Genomic DNA, 5,451 nt, shown 5'->3' with positions numbered 1-5,451 from the left:
CATCTTTCCTAACATCAGGGTCTTTTCCAGGGAGTCTTCTCTTCTCATGAGCTGGCCAAAATATTGGTGCCTCAGCTTCACGATCTGTACTTCCAGTGAGCACTCAGGGCTGATTTCCTTCAGAATGGATAGGTTTGATTTTCTTGCAGTCCATGGGATTCTCAAGATTCTCCTCCAGCACCATAATTCAAAAGCATCAATTCTTCAGCAATCAGCCTTCTTTATGGTTCAGCTCTCACTTCCATACATCACTAATGGGAAAACCATAGCTTTAACTATACTGACCTTTGTTGGCAAGGTGATGTCTCTGGTTTATAAAATGATGTCTAGGTTTGTCATTGGTTTTCTCCCAAGAAGCAGGTGTCTTTTAATTTTTTGACTGCTGTCACCATCTGCAGTGATCATGGAGCCCAAGAAAGTAAAATCTCTCACTGCCTCCATTTCTTCCTCTTCTATCTGCCAAGAGGTGATGGGCCCAGTGGCCATGATCTTAGTTTTTTTGATGTTGAGCTTCAGACCATATTTTGCGCTCTCCTCTTTCACCCTCATTAAAAGGTTCTTTAATTCCTCCTTACTTTCTGCCATCAAGGTTGTGTCATCTGCATATCTGAGGTTGTTGATATTTCTTAGTTTTATCAAAAAGTGTATTGGCTTCCCTAAAAATAGTTCATTTTTAGGAATACCCCAATTTATTTCAAAATCTGCTCTAACTGAGAATTAGAAAAAAGCTAGAATACTGTTTACTTGGTTTCCCAGTATTAGATTTATAAAATCTTTAATCTGTGAGGCGCAAAATATATTTTGCATTTATATGCACTGGTGTTTTAAATACACAAATCTTGAGCAATTTTTACATGCAATAGAAGTTAAATACAGGGGCATTTGTAAACCGTGTATAAACTCAGAGATTGATAAAAACTACATATAGCAAGAAACCAGAAGAATATTTACTAGGAATGGTTTCAGATAATATTCCAAAAAACAAAACTAGGGTATTTATGTGTGCAACGTCAGCAGCAAAGGTTATGAACACTGGAAAGATAAAAATACACCCACTAAAGAGGAATGGGTAGTCAAATTGTGCGAGTACTTGGAGCTCACAAAGCTGACAGATGCAATATGAGATAAACCTAAAAAATTGGTGAAAGAAGAATTGGAATGTTTAAATAATTATTTAGGGGACAAGGGCTCAGCAAGAAAGATCTGGCTATGTTAAGATTGATACCGCATAGAGAAATGTTCCCTTACACCAAGATGAGGGATTCCTTTGGAATGCAGATAGAGATAATTGATAAGAATAATAAACTTTTGTGAGCTTGACGGAAGTCTTCAATAGATGAGCTTTCCTGCTTTGGCTCATCTTCCCTTTTCTTTTTTTTTCTTTTTTTCTATTTTCTTTTCTTTTATCTTTCCTATAGTTGCTTATGTTCTGTGTCATGTACTTCGATATTTTTTGTAGTTTTTTTTTTAATCATTACTATTAAGGAATCTTCCTTTGTAATTTTGTTTGTCTATATTTATATGTACCTGTTTAAAGCAAAATACAAGTGTAAAAAAGAAAAAAAGCTTTAATGAAAAGATTGCACCCTCAAATATGTTACATAACATTCACCATTATTTCCATCATAGCCTTTTGAAATATTATGAGTTACTGGTTTTATAATATTTTTAATATATTGTCTCATTTCAACACTAACATTTCTGCCAACACAGTTATAGGTATAATGTTTGCAATGGCTTTCTAGACAGATGTGAATTCACTCCACAAACGTACAAATATTGCATTTCAATGGCTTTAGAGGATTGGGTTGTGATTCTATTCCTGTACACCCTAGGTTACTTTGGGAGAGGATCTGAGATATCAAAAATACCAGCACTGCATCCATGCATTTCTTTAGCATGGTATCCTCCTGTATGATAATATTCCATTCCACTGGACAGATTTCTCCCATTTGACATAGGGTAGGACTTCTGTCTTGAACAACAAAGAGACTCTTAACATACTGTGAAAGTATTGCCAAAGATTTTCATATGTAAATATTTCTCTTTCAGATGAACTGAACCAATGCTTACAGAGTTAAATGTATGTTATATAATAGTGCTCATTATACCCATCATGCCCTTTTAAAACTTTCTGCATTGTTCACCTCTGTGATCTAGAATGGCTTTAGTTCCTCTGTTCATTATGATGGAGAGATTCTTGAACTCTTTCTTCTAACCTTGTTGCTTAGCACAAACCTGTAATACACACCCATGCCAACAGCAGAAGTCACTGTGGAAAGGACCAACACACTTCCTACAATACTACCTACACTGACACCATTCCAGTTTTTTGAAACTGGCCCACTGTCAATGCTGCCCCCATATCCTTCCTTTAGACAGTCAGGAGGGGCCCAACCATAAGAACAATGGCAGTGTTTGTGGTTGTTGCATATTCCCCTATTATGGCACTTTGTGGCATTGCAATCATACTGCAAGAGGGACACGTTCTTGCATTCCCTACTAATACACATCATGCCAGTGCCACAAGGTGTACCGTCTTCCACTGCTCCAAGATCAGCTACCTCCATTCCACTGTGGTAATCGGTAGCCCAGCAGTTGCTTTTGCCAATGGTGGTTTGAATGATGGTTTGGTGTTCCTCCAAGGTAGGTAGCCCATAAATATTACTACACTGCATTCGGCCACATAGAATATTTTCAGCATTGCATTTCTTAAAAATACCATGTTCAAGGCCACAGTTGCCAAAGCGATCACCTCGAGCATTCAGTCCTCTGAAACAATCCTCTGAAGCTTGTACAGTTTTCTTGCCAAATATCTTTTTGCACTGCCCATTCGGAGTACTACAATGACCATGATAGCAATAGACTCCATCACCGCAAGGGGCACCATCTTGTACATAAACATCTTCCGGACACTGGTCTGAAGTCCCAGTGCAAAATTCAGGAAGATCACACATACTAATACTCTTTCTGCAAATGGATCCAGGGGGACGGTACTTGCATTTGTCACAGCACAATCCAGAAGAACAATTGGCACATGGACGCAACGTGCAATCTGGCCTGCAACAATAATCCAATCGACACTGCTCAGTTGTACCACAGTCGCATTGCTCTCCTTTTTCCACTACTTTGTTGCCACAGTATTCAAGGTTATAGATTTGATCAGGGTCTGGTGGAATCAACAAGCAAGGTGAGTTCCTTCGATTGAAATACTCATAGTAACTGCAGTTGCTAAACTTATCAACATCTGAGTGCCAAGCAGACATAATGCAGGCACGTCGATCACATTTACAGACAAAATCATCATGGTTCATACCAAGATTATGTCCAAATTCATGGGCAAATAGCACAGAAAAATCAAACAAATTGAAATTCTTTGATACTTCAACACCAGTAGCGAATTTCTCACTACAAATTTGTCCTAGATATGCTATTCCAATAACACCTCTATACGACCTGTATACAATTAAGTGAGCAGCATCATTCTTTAGATGGTTAAGTAGAGTGTTACGTCTCCATATATTGAAAGCATTAAGTGTGGCTCCGATACTTTTATCAACATCTATGAGGTTCTTTTCCGTCCATATCTCCAGTCCTGAGACAGACACGTCAAGAAACAGTGGCTCAAAAAATGAATTTATAACATGGGTGGCCTCAAGAAGTTTCAGAGCAATATCAGTTTCATTTTTATCAAACTTAACATATCGTTCATGCTCCACCACAAATGCCACTTCTGCATGTCTCTTGTGTGGCCACCAGAGTCCTGCTGGAGCACTTTTGACAGCCACATGCTCTGCGTCCTGGATCATGGCCTCTTGACGCCTTTGCTCTTCCTCCGTCAACCCACACCTCATGTGCATGGTACCCTCCTCTATTTCCAGTCGATACACCACATGCTGAAAGGTAGCAGATGGCTGGACAGGTTCAATTTGATATGTCTCATTGTTAAGTTGTAAGAGGCCCCTGAGTCCCCCTGAGCAAGTGCTGAGAGTGACTGAAGAGAGAGGCTTGTCCTGTATGAATCCACTGTAGAAACAATCATCCCTGATGTAATGATAATCACCCAGGAGGTCCCCTTCCTTATTGTACGTGAAGATGGGGAAGTGTTTAGGAACAATGCCCTTCTTCCGCCTTAGGCGCACCACCTGGCCCTTCCCCTCAATCTGCAGCAGGTAGCTGACATCCAGGGTTTCCTGTAGTCCATACCTGAAGCTCAGTTTCCTTGGGATGGTCACCTCATAAGAGGCATACCTAAAGCCCTGAGGTGGTGTCTGGCCACCAGTCGCACTCAGGATATTCCTCAAAAACATAATGAGCAGCCATGCCAGGCTGCCACTCATTTTCCAAAAAAGAGGAAAGTATTTCTTGAAGCACCACCTCTGGAATCTGATCCCTGAAAGGGAAGACCCAAACAGTTGTTACCAGGTTAGTAGATAGATGGGAAGTAGGCTATATGTGAATTAGAATAGGAGGAAGATATGTTGCCTAGCAACTGCCAGTGTGCGCCGTCTGTGAAATGTGGGCGGAGCTTGGAGGATCAAAGATGGAACAGAATAGAAGAGGAATAGCAGGGAAGGAAACATTCCTAAGAAGTTTCTGCCTGGGAGGGTTGCAGGAAGAAGAGCAAAAAAAGAGCACCCCATGGACTAACAAGTTCTATTTCAGCATCAGTCAGTGGGCATGTGCTCACTTCATACATTGGATGGGTCATAGTCCTCAGTTGTCAGGTATGGAACATTAAAAGTACTTTCTGTGACAATTCAACTAGTGTTTAAATGTATGCAAAACATAAAAATAACTGGTGATAGGACAATCGTCTTTGCATTGCTGAGTTCCTTTTCAGCTCTGAGGCAACACCTCCTCTTCACTTGGCCAGTTGAAGAAGCCCAGGTGAGCAAAGTGCTTCTTCCTGCCACAGTTTTTACTCATCCACCTCCTTCAGAGAAGGGGAGCCAGCAGGCCGTGCTGGCCACCAGCTCAATCAAAACCACCCGGATTAGTGAATGGCCCCTCTAATCCCTCCCAATCCCCTCTGCATCTTCCTTTTTTGCACACCAAACTGCAGCCTCCCTCAGTGGGAGATTCCATGCGCCCCTTTTGACTGGAGATACAACAAGAGATTCATTCTGGAGTCTTCTGCGTACAATATATGGTGTACACCACTGAACTATGGATCTTCCCATCCTTAAATAAGTAACGGAAATTAAAACTCTTAGGGTCATGTGAAATATTTTAGAAAGGGGATCTAACATTTCCAGAGAGCATCTTGTTGCTGTGTAGTCCTGACTCTTTGTGAACTCATGGACCAGAGCGTGCCAAGCACTCCTGTCTTCCACTGCCTTCCACAGTTTGGTCTTACTCATGCTAGTAGCTTGAATAACACTGTCCAACCATCTTGTCCTCTGTCGTCCCCTTCTCCTTGTGCCCTCAATCTTTCCCAGCATCAGGGTC

The 5,451-nt window shown here is 41.1% G+C and overlaps 1 pseudogene across 1 annotated transcript; it reads right to left on the bottom strand.

Moving 5' to 3' along the window:
• Positions 1-1,652: 1,652 nt before the first annotated feature.
• Positions 1,653-4,396, bottom strand: LOC310843360 (disintegrin and metalloproteinase domain-containing protein 20 pseudogene; annotated as a pseudogene). The gene has a single exon. The product of its transcript is annotated as a disintegrin and metalloproteinase domain-containing protein 20 pseudogene (transcript).
• Between the last annotated feature and the right edge of the window lie 1,055 nt (positions 4,397-5,451).

The sequence above is a fragment of the Podarcis gaigeae genome (assembly GCF_964106915.1).
Source record: "Podarcis gaigeae genome assembly, chromosome: 4".
NCBI lineage: Eukaryota > Metazoa > Chordata > Lepidosauria > Squamata > Lacertidae > Podarcis > Podarcis gaigeae.
This window is presented reverse-complemented; position numbering and strand designations above follow the sequence as displayed.